Source organism: Glandiceps talaboti, chromosome 16 (assembly GCF_964340395.1).
Source record: "Glandiceps talaboti chromosome 16, keGlaTala1.1, whole genome shotgun sequence".
Classification (NCBI taxonomy): domain Eukaryota; kingdom Metazoa; phylum Hemichordata; class Enteropneusta; family Spengelidae; genus Glandiceps; species Glandiceps talaboti.
In genome coordinates this window covers 6490361-6502449 of record NC_135564.1, presented here as the reverse complement: position 1 = coordinate 6502449, position 12089 = coordinate 6490361, and positions in this window count along the sequence as shown.

Genomic DNA, 12089 nt, shown 5'->3' with positions numbered 1-12089 from the left:
TTTTCATCTTTGATGTAGTAACATTTTTATTTAAGTACACAGATCATGCCACGACAACCAAACTTACTGCATACAGTGTATATTTTGTACATTTTTTTAAAAATTACCAATAGTGTAAAAACCATCGCCATAGTAATGAAGGTGAATCCGTCAAAAGTAACTAATGGAAAAATCCAAGTTCCTGCAGTCAACCTGAAAATTCTGAACATATTGTATTTCATTTACAAAGATGTCACAAAAGTATGTTACTACAGAAAATATGCTATCATTAAAATAAGATGGACACGCACTAAAACTATTGTTGTTCCATGTTGTACATTATGCAAATAGCGATGATAGCAATGCCTTGGTTATGTGTATATAACCACCCCAATCAAGATAGTGTAAACGCTATGTCACTACTTAAGAAAAACTTATTATCAGAAATGTCACCCTACTGTGGGTGTAATTACATCATTACCTATTCAAAGCTTACATCAACATGCCACAATAGTTTTAGTTTGTGTCTGTGTTAGCTTGTAAGTTGATCTTCCATTGTAATATTGGTTGTATGAGTAGAAAAATACCATATTAGTCAGTTATTGAAAATATACCAACATTTTTGTCGGGCTTCGCACAGCCCACTTATTACAAATATAAACAACACCATCAGACCCCAACTGATAGATAGAGACACACACAACATCCATGGAACAGAGAAGCTATTTAATGTCATCACATTGTAGGCTCAGATTTTGACATATACAAATTGAAACTAACAAGAATTTGAGTCTGCTTGCATGGTTCCCCGTGATGACATGTGAGTACACAACATACAGTGCCTGCTTGTCTGTAGAGTATGGTGTTGTTTATATTTGTAATGAGTGGTCTGTGGGAAGCCTGTTTCTTATCTATCTAAATTGTTCCTGGGGAACATACAATGTGTATGATACGCACAGTCTTCTGACGACCCTTCGATATTTCTGCTGTATGATTACAATAGTTTTGTAATATTTCTGTGGAACAGCTACAATGTGTGTGTTTGCTGTTATTCTTGATACTATCCATCCAACAAAAAGTTTATTGCAAGACAAAAGGACCAAATCCTTCATTTGTGTTAGTACTGGTACATGTCTTTCAGATTAAATTTACGGAATTCAAAACACACTCCAATGCAATGTATATCTAGTTAAGTACCTACATATGACCAAGTAATTTCATTTCTGTATTACTGAGAGTGTGGGTGTTTATTCATTCAGATGTAGCAAAGACGTCTGATATTACACATGCACAATCTGAAAAAGCATCTATCAAACCAGTATAGTATTTAAATTACATATTCAAATTAATTCCATATATGGTGTTAATAGCTGCTGTGATATTTGAATATGCAAATTGCAATATATGGTTACAAATCATGACAACCAGGGTCAAAACACAGAATTGTGATTCCTTAATTTGCATATTACACTAAATAGTCTGCTAAACTTTATCATGTTATGAAGATAAATTTCTTATATTTTTCCACTTGTTAAGGGGATCAATAACACCATTACCACCTGCAGAACAGAATCAATAATGTCACTTTCATCTGTAGATTTGAGTCAGCCTCACTTTCACCTGTAGGATGGAGTCAGTAGTCTTGTCAAAACTTGTTTGAGAGACTGTTCACTGTTCTTTTATGTTACATCATTAGCTGTCTAGCTGTCGTACGTACTGCCAGCCATCAGAGCCAAAGCTTGTGTTGAGAACCATTAATAAGCCGGCACCTAAGAGCCAGATTGATCACAGTGTCCACTACCCACGACTAGTCAGACTATCATTATTCAAATGAAGCCATTATGTAAATGTGCACAACTAGTCACACTATTATTATTCAAATGAAGTCATTATGTACATGTGCACAACTAGTCAGACTATCACTATTCAAATTAGTTAGTCATTATGTACATGTACACAACTAGTCAGACCATCATTATTCAAATGAGGTCATTATGTAAATGTACACTAGTCAGACTATCATTATTCAAATGAAGTCATTATGTAAATGTACAACTAGCCAGACCATCATTGTACACATGAGGTCATTATGTAAATGTACACGTCAGACTATAATTATTCAAATGAAGTCATTATGTAAATGTACACAACTAGTCAGACTATAATTATTCAAATGAAGTCATTAGGTAAATGTACACGTCAGACTATCATTATTCAAATGAGGTCATTATGTAAATGTACACAACTAATCAGACCATCATTATTCAAATGAAGTCATTAGGTAAATGTACACGTCAGACTATCATTATTCAAATGAAGTCATTATGTAAATGTACACAACTAGTCAGACCATCATTATTCAAATGAAGTCATTATGTAAATTTACACACATTACTGGGATGATTACAGGAATTAAAATTAAATGATCAGCGTAGCAGCATGTGATAATCTACATATAATGTACATGTAATTATGTGAAGTTAACATACAGGGGTTAGATAATGACATTTGGGATGTCCCTAACTTAATCAATGTGAACTGTTATCAGTACAAGCTTTGAGTACGAGTTCTAGGAAGTAGGACAATTAACAATGTAACTGAAATGTGCAGTGAACAGGCCATGTCAAAACTATTTGTGAGGGGATAAAGGTGTTAAATTTGATAATTTTGCACCATAATCTTTTGTCCTAATCAGCAAAAATCTTAAACACCTGAAGGAGGTTTTGATATTCTCAAATAAATATTAGATTAGTGGTAAATAGAGGCTGTAAGTTGTATATATTTTCTGAAAAGTGAGAAAGGCAAACCTGATGCTGCTTGAAAGCATTTACACAGGGAAACTAATTTACATACTTTACAGATAAACAGTTATAATGCAAGCTTACCATTGTAGGAGTCTTATATGTATAATTAACAAATTTTCTTTTAAAATTATTTGCTCTGAAATAATCAGAATTTTAATGAAATGTGACATGACATGTTTAAAACTTTCAAATATTATCAAGACAAATTTTGAAATTCTCTTATGTCATTATTTGGAAGAAGTGAGAACTAGAAAAAATGCATTTCTAATGTCTGCAAATGTTTCATGTTAAACATATTTTATGTGAAACATAGTCATACAGGTATGTGATGCAGACCATATGTGTGCATACTTGTTTCATGCACTTGTACATACTAAAAGATGATCAAGGCGATTCCATTATTCATTTGGTTTTTTTTACATGGACTTTTATTACAAATCTGACATCTTGAATGCTGCATTATGGGAAATGTGTACAAAAGGTTCTTGGGTACCCTCAAAGTTTGCTATTGTGTCAAGAATAGAGCTCCAAAACCCATTCTTTGCTTAGCAAATACTGGGAGTCAACACCCATGTTTGAAGTGCTGTGTAACAAGCACGACACACACATTTTAGACTATAGCCGTGAAGCATACATATTTAATTTGATTTCTACACAAGCTTTATGCTTGTAACCTCCATGATTAACTATAAGAATTGACCAAATGAAAATGATATATAAAATTGAAAGAAAAAAAATAATAACATGTTATATGAAATATGCGGCATGTCCCTGTGGTCTTGCTAAAGGCCGGCTACTCAAAGTTGTAGGATACTACACATGTAATATTTTAGGAGCTGTAATTTATTGTTCTTCAATATATGCCATTAAGCAGACACAAAGAGCAAGATGAAGATATAATTTAGCTGAACTAACCATATTTTTGTGTAATTTATACATTAGACTCTCTAAGATTCTTCTGACAAAATGAAAAAAAAATGTACTGTGTACAATGTATTATAGAGCACTATCTTTCATGGTGTGATTTTTTAACCAGAGACAAAAAGAATATACCAAGTACCCTATGGAAAATAAAGCCTGCTAAGCCAGGGTATAAAAAATGTAGGAACAAATTTGGGTACCATAGTTACAAAGGAATAGATGGTTACCACGGTAGCACAGGAAGCATAGGTATAGCCAGTACTATGCTCAATTGTGTGTGTGCTTTTATGTTACTTTTACAAATTCTTCTATGTGTGTGTTTGATTTTATTTGGTTACCATGTGTTTGGTTTTTATATGTCATGTCATTTTATTGGTCTTCAATTTGTAATGATACAAAAAAGATAACTATCTGGTGTAGAAATTCTAGATATACTGTGCAAAATGCTCAATATTATCACAGACAAGGATATTATAGAACTTGGAATAAATTTGCATTGAAATCTAAAGTATGTATAAATGTTGACTCGACTGATTCTTTTGCTTGTGATGCGTCATTGTTATTGTCATCATTAAAGGGGAACACCACTCTACACATTCACATCAACGATGAGTTCTAGAAAATCATTTCATGATTTTACATCACATACAATTACTTACGATTTCAGAGAAACATCAAGTTGATCTTGTGCCTTTATAGGGTATCTTTGCTATGGGCTATTGCATCATGGGAGTCAACAGAAATAATATATTCATTGTTGCTCAATGAATATTCATGACTCCTGAGTCCTTATTCCCTTCAGTGTAAAACATCTCTCATGAATATTCACTTTTTTCATGATGAATAGGGATAAGGAAGGGTCACCGGGTGAGGGCACTCAGTACAACTAACTCATTAATTATTAATTATTAATAATTAATAAGGTAATCATAGTAGAGTTGGTTTATTGAAAAACAGACAAGTAAATTAAAACCAACAAAAGAACAGTTAAAATTGATTTAGAAAAAGAAACAGCTTTTCGAATCATTACTTTATTACATGGCATCTACCCCCCCCCCCCCCCTGTTTTGGGATGAACAGATATCAGTTTGGTCAAGACAAATTGACAAGGTCATTAATATGCAAATTAGGTAAAATGCTTCAAAAATCTTCTCCAATACTATTGGTCCAATTGAGTTGAAATTTCTTGTGTGACGGTCTTGGGACGAACAGATATATAAGTTTGTTCAAGACAAATTGACAGGGTCATTAATATGCAAATTAAGTCTAACAAGTGACCTATCGGTCAGAATAGCTCTGCTGGTTTGTTTTGTTGTTGTTCTTTTTGTTTGTTTGTTTGTTTGCTTGTTGTTGTTTTGGTGGGGTTTTTATTTATTTTTTTTTTATTTTTTTATTTTTTTTTTTTTTTTTTTTTTTTTTTTTGGGGGGGGGGTGTTTTTTATTTTGTAATGTGTAGAAGGGGTTCTGCTGTTCAGGTCTTCCACTATGCTGTAAAGTAGTTATTTGTTTCATATGATATCATTGGTCCTCTTATTTACTATACATTTTTTATCTCCGCTGTCGAAGACAGTCAACGGAGCTATAGGGGTAAGTTTATGTCTGACCTTTGACCATCATCCCTCCGTCCATCATCCTTCTGTCAACTTTTGATATTTCAATCTTCTTCTCCAAAACTAATGGCCTTATTGAGCTGAAATTTAGTGTGAAGGTGTCTTTATATGCCCAGATCTAATTTTGTTCAAGAGAATTTGACTGGGTCATAATTATGCAAATTAAGTCTAAAATAGAACTTTTTTGTAAAAATACTTTAAAAATCTTCTTCTCCAAAACTACTTGGCCAATTGAGCTGAAATTTGGTGTGAAGGTGGCGTCAACTTATTTTTGTTCAAGAGAATTTGACCAGGCCATAAATATGCAAATTAGGTTTTAAAATATAATTTTTTGGGGTAAAACTTTCAAAAATCTCCAAAACTACTGAATGTAATTGGAACCACACAGGTTTTTTTTACACCCAAGTGTATCTTGCTATTATTTCAATGAAATGTGTACATAAATGTTCACCTCTGAGATACACTTAACACATAACAATACAACTACAAAATCTTATCAGGGAAGAACACTGTGTTATCTCTGTAACACTGACATCAACCCGTGTACTGTTGACATCCCAAGTTGCATTCTCATTTCCGAGGTATAGTATTCAGATGTCATGTCAAAGATGTTGACATTTTTATCATTCAGATTATTTGTAAATCCAACAGTTATAGTTATAGTAGTTTGATTGCTGTGGACCATACTCTTTGTCCTGCCCACTCTGACGATCATAAATACAGGCTTGCCTACCATAATTATCGAGTATCATAGTAGCAATTTTATGACAGAGATCGGATTTGTTGGCACTGTAATATCCAATATGGCTGAACTTGATCCCATGTGTGTCTACACACTCACTGACTGACATCTTGAACAGTGATTTTCAACAACAACAAGATCAAAACTTTATATGGGCCACTGGCCTGAAATAAAGAATAATAATAATATGATATGATATGAATTACATGTACATGTAACCTGACTTGAACATACTAAGATCAATTAATTACTCAAATTGGTCATTAATATTCATCGGATTATTACCAAAACCTAATCAGTTCTGGCCATTATCCTACGGAACATGTCTATGAAATTTTGTTTGAATTGATGCAGCCGTTTTTTTCGGAAATCGTGATACAGACACACACACACACACACACACGCACACATGTACGCACAGACACACAGACTTCATCGGTATATTATAACCTTCCTTACGAAAGGTAAAAACAAAGAATGGACAGTTTGACCGGTCAACAGCATGTAGTGCATGCATGCGCAATGTGTGACATCTTGATGGCTTCGACCCCAGTATTTGATGTTGCCGTACACTGCACATTAATCGGGGGGAAGTTACTAGTATTAACCAATAATGTAAATTTTCAAGGCAGAAAATGTATAAGGGAGCCTTCAGTAATTACGAGGGGATGAGCCGCAGGATCTAGGGTATGTATGTCTGAGCTGTAAAATGTGACACTCTCCCTACTCCTTTTTCCAAAATGTGACCCTCCCCCCAATCCCAAGTCCTAAAATGTGACACCCCCCCCCCCCCCCCATCTCAAAATGACAAATTCACTGATACATGGATGGAAATTATGTGGACAGATTTAAAGGGACAGTAGCTGTAACTTTTGATGATTGTTTCAGCATGTTTTGTTCTGTGTATCAAGTACAGTTTTTAGTTTCTTGTTCTACCACAGGGGACCCAGGAACCGTGTGACAAACAAAACAAAACAAACAAACAAATAGATAAATAAATAAATAAACTATCAAATAAATGACAAATGAACAAGCAAACGAACGACAAGTATAGGGACAAATAAAATAATATTATAAGTTTATTTATTTATTTATTTATGTATTCATTTATTTATTTATTTATTTATTTATTTTTTTGTTTGTTTGTTTGTTTGTTTGTTTGTTTTGTTTTGTTTGTCACACGGTTCCTGGGTCCCCTGTGGTCGGACTGGCCTGTTGCCTTCACACGAACATGATTTCACAACCGGACGTTTTTGTTATTGTTTAGGCAGTTCGACATGAAAAAATTTGGAATGCCCCTACCAGAGCTGGCCACTGGTACCACCCCCGGGATTTGCACACTACACTACCGGTATTAAGTGCTATGTGACAGGTATAATTTGACGTGATATATATTTCTACAGTATATAAAGAGCGTAACCAGAGTTAGTTTGCCCGTCGTATAGTTCACCTCAGTATCAATACTAGTCACCTAAACTCTTCAAACATATCACCCTATTTCGGTATATACGCATATTTACAATTATACGACATGTCGACAGTGGGATTCGAACGCATATATAGCGACGAGTCTTGTGTATACTTAGATACCGATACGATCGAGCGGAGAGAAAATAAGATAAAGCCACGTCGCAAACTCGTTGTAGGTTTAGTTATTGGTGGATCTGTAGCCGCTGTATTGGTGATAGGTCTTGCGGCCTTCGTCGTGATGTCACCAAAATCTAAAGGTAGGGACAGTAATAACACTGGTCTTTTTATTTCAGTGAATTTCCAAGTGTTTTGTTTCAAAATATGTCATTTTTTAAATAAGTCACCTGTTCACAATGCGTAACATCAAGTGGTCAAATTATTTTCTAATATACACTTCAATAAAGGAATTTAGTGCTTAATTCTGTTTTGTATTACTTTCCAATAGAATGTCTTCAGTATTACCTGTTTCCAGAATTTTCAAATTCACATTGAAGGCGTAATTCCATTTGGCCAGAAAAAGTCACCCACGTGCTTAAAACACCAGTTTACTGATTTGTAGTGACAGTAGAAAATTAGAAAAGAGAAATAACACAAAAACATAGATTATTGATTTAACGATGGAAATCAAATTTAGAAATTACCCTTATTGTCTCCTTTATTGAAGTTTATATTATTAGAAAATGACTTGGGCACGTGGTGTAACGCATTCCATACATTCTAACTCTTCCAGTTCTTGAAAAAGTTTCCAGGTGGTCGGTCTCCTTTTGATTTTCGAGCTTTTGATCGGCTGCTACCAGATCCAAACGATTTATGTTAACGTTCCCCTTCACTGTCCATTTTTTACGTAGATCTGAAAATTTGTTCGTTCGATTTCAGCATAGATTCTGTACTCCAGTTTGTTTATTGTTCACCACTATTTAATGTACCCTGAGAAACAGAGTTTCTGAGTACTGTACCTTTCATGTAGAAGTTGAGGAACATATGAGGGAATGCAAATTGTTGTTACCTGCCAAACTGGCACCTGTAGGATTGACGTCGTCACGTAATGGTGGGAAATATGACTCCAAGTTAGAGCCGTGGTTTCCACAAAATGTACATGATAGTCCACGAAAGCAAAGTTAGAGATTACACAACATATATGGCGTAGAATGCCTGCCAATATTCGAAAATGCAATACTGCAATGACTATATGCAATACTGCAATGACAACAGGCTAGGGAGTACTGTCTAACAAGAAGAAACAGGTCAAGAATGAACCGGTCAATACACGTGGTCTCCGTTGTCTCGTGCTGAATTGTTTTCGTAGGCCTCTGCCCATGGCTTCCACATCGACCATAGCCTCCATAATCCGTAATTTACAGACGAGTGTTCATTCCTTACTGGTAGACCTGCGATCACTAAATGATAGAAACTTTGAAGGCTTCCAACGGAAGTGTGTACCCTTCTGTGTCTTGCATTTTATTTAGACGCTTTGGGCATAATTACAAGGACGTCGTAAGTCACCTTCACTTTGCTATCGAGGAACTTTGTCCACTCGATTCTGATGAAGGCTACAGTGCATATCTGCTTAAGTCACCCAACCGTCGTGGAAGGCCGTCCTTCAATATCCCTGAAAACCAATTAAGGTTCTTAGGGGTAGACCATTCGATATCCTGGGGGGGGGGGGCTTGGAAGACTGGTGGAGAGTCATTGTATATATCGCATGTAGTCATCTCATGTAGTCATATCGCATGTAGTCATCTCATGTAGTCACATCGCATGTAGTCATCTCATGTAGTCACATCGCATGTAGTTACCTCATGTAGTCATATAGCATGTAGTCATCTCATGCAGTGATATCGCATGTAGTCATCTCATGAAGTCATATCGCATGTAGTCATCGCATTATCGCATGTAGTCATTCCAGTATTGCATATAGTCATTCCAGTATTGCATTTTTCGAATATTGGCAGGCATTCTACGCCATACAACATACCTTCTTCTACCAGCATTCACCTACGCCAATTCTGATACCTGAAATCTAAGTGTATATGCACCCACAAATTACATGACAACTATGCAGGCACAAAAGCGCAAATCGAGAGATCTGATTGGTCTAGACATCGAACTAGCGCGTCTAAAATGAGCGATAATGCACAGTTGGCACGCATCCAATTTTTGCTGTCAAGTTCACTGTTCGTCTACGAACGTTGCAGTCCGTGCAGGGATGGGGGCGCAAATGAAACCAGGAAACATTGCGCCTTACCTTGTTTCCGATATTTGCAATATACTGGTATAATATAATAGCGATAAACCACCCCTGGGAATGGTATGCCACTCGGTTTTGACAAAACCTCTTGGTATACCATTCCCAGGGGTTAGGTGGTGTATTGCTTAAAATATATCATTTACACATGTCGACATTATAAATAGAAGTCCATCTCAACATTTCTCTACTTTTTTAGGCTGCACTAAGAAACCAATTATACTTATCAGAGTATCCTATCATTTAAAGGTCCACCAAAATCAGAGAAACGTCACAATCGGATTTACGAAAAACTGTCGAAAGTTCTGATTTACTAGTCTTACGACTGCATTGCTAAGTACGTACAATCAACTTATAAAATGTACATCAAGTTGATTTTGATTATATTAATCATATTATTTTATGTTAATGAGTACACACTTCTTTGGTTTCAGCAGCAACTTCCGTGACAACAACAGCGATGTCGACTTTGATAGCCAAATCGCTCACCCCACCATCGATACCACCCTCTGTCTCACCATCGTCTCGGTTCATTGAAACTAGTGCGACCTCAACGGTGACAACCAGTGATAGCACAACCGTACTCACTACTACTACTAGTACTACTGCTTTTGTCACTAGTGCATCATCACCGGAACAAAGCTCTGCTGCCACCAATATATATGAAACTACACCTTGTGGTATGATTTTTAGCTAATTCTCTGTACCTGAAATCGAATATTACTGCCTACACTCTAAAGGCATGTGTTCAGTTATTGCACACATACTAGAACACTTGATTGTAACACTTTTTGAATGCAATGTATGTATTCAGCCAGCGTACGTAGTGTGGAGAATACGCTTGTTCATAGCGACACTCTTCGACAGTTCGTATCAATCGCTGGTATAAATTTTAAATCCAGGCAACAGTATGCGTCCCTGTGCATTAATATTAAATGAATCCCAGTGTCACTAAGTACATCCAATATATGTTTACCCAATTGATTTTTAAGTATAAGTAATGGAATTTACAAATTAGGTGACATCTTATCTATTGTTGCATAGAACCGAATTTTATCCAGCATGCCACGTTGGTACATTGACACATGTCATTCATGTATGACGAGAATGGTCGAGAATGTCCTGCATATGATATGATTGGCATTGTAGCAAAACCATTAGCTTTTTACCGAGGCCGAAGACGACAAATCGGTCTTCTAATTCAAGTATCGGTCTTCTAATTCAAAAATCGGTCTTCTAATTCAAGTGTCGGTCTTCTAATTCAAGCGTTGGTCTTCTAATTCAAAAATCGGTCTTCTAATTCAAGTGTCGGTCTTCTAGTTCAAGTGTCGGTCTTCTAATTCAAGTGTCAGTCTTCTAGTACAAGTGTCGGTCTTCTAACTCAAGTGGACCGATTTGTCGTCTTCGGCCACGGTAGCTTTTTTATGGTGGCTCTGCGCAGAGGCGTCAGCAGAAAATTATACTCTAACTGGCAATACTGACAATTGGTTAATAAATTACATAACTGTATATCATACTAAAAAAAAGAACCGTTTTCCTTTGCAGGACAAACGAAAGTATTCCGTAGAGAAGGACCGAATGGCAGATACTCTCTGTCATTTTATGAAGCTGTGAAAAAGTGTCGTGACTTTGATGCCCAGCTAGCAACTCCAGAACAACTACAGGAAGCATGGGAAAATTGTTTCCAACATTGTAGAGCTGGGTGGTTAGCCGACGGAAGTGTGAGATACCCAATACACGTGGTGGATATCAATTGTGGCAATAGGATTGGCATACATCACTGGGGATTCCCATTAAAATTTGAAAAATATGATGTTTATTGCTATAGTGACAATTAACCAATATACAAACGGAATGATTAGCTAATTCCATTCTAACTTTTGGAAAAACTGTAGGTCGATTCTTTACTAGTGCTCAATGAGTTGTACTTTTTAGACTTTAATTTATGGGTGGGGGGGGTTCACTTCAGTGTTACATTTTAGTGTTTCCTCTGTCTGTTCTTTTTTATTTGTATGGGCCGCTGGCCTGAAATAAAGAATACAAATAATAATTAGGTGGGTCAGGTCTTATGCCGTAATAATTGTGACAAGTTTTGTTGAGAACTGACGGAGGAAATGCATACAATATCGCTAATCGTTAACATCTCACTCACTCACTCACTCACTCACTCACTCACTCACTCACTCACTCACTCACTCACTCACTCACTCACTCACTCACTCACTCACTCACTCACTCACTCACTCACTCACTCTCTCTCTCTCTCACTCACTCACTCACTCACGCTCGCTCGCTCGCTCACTCACTCACTCACTCAC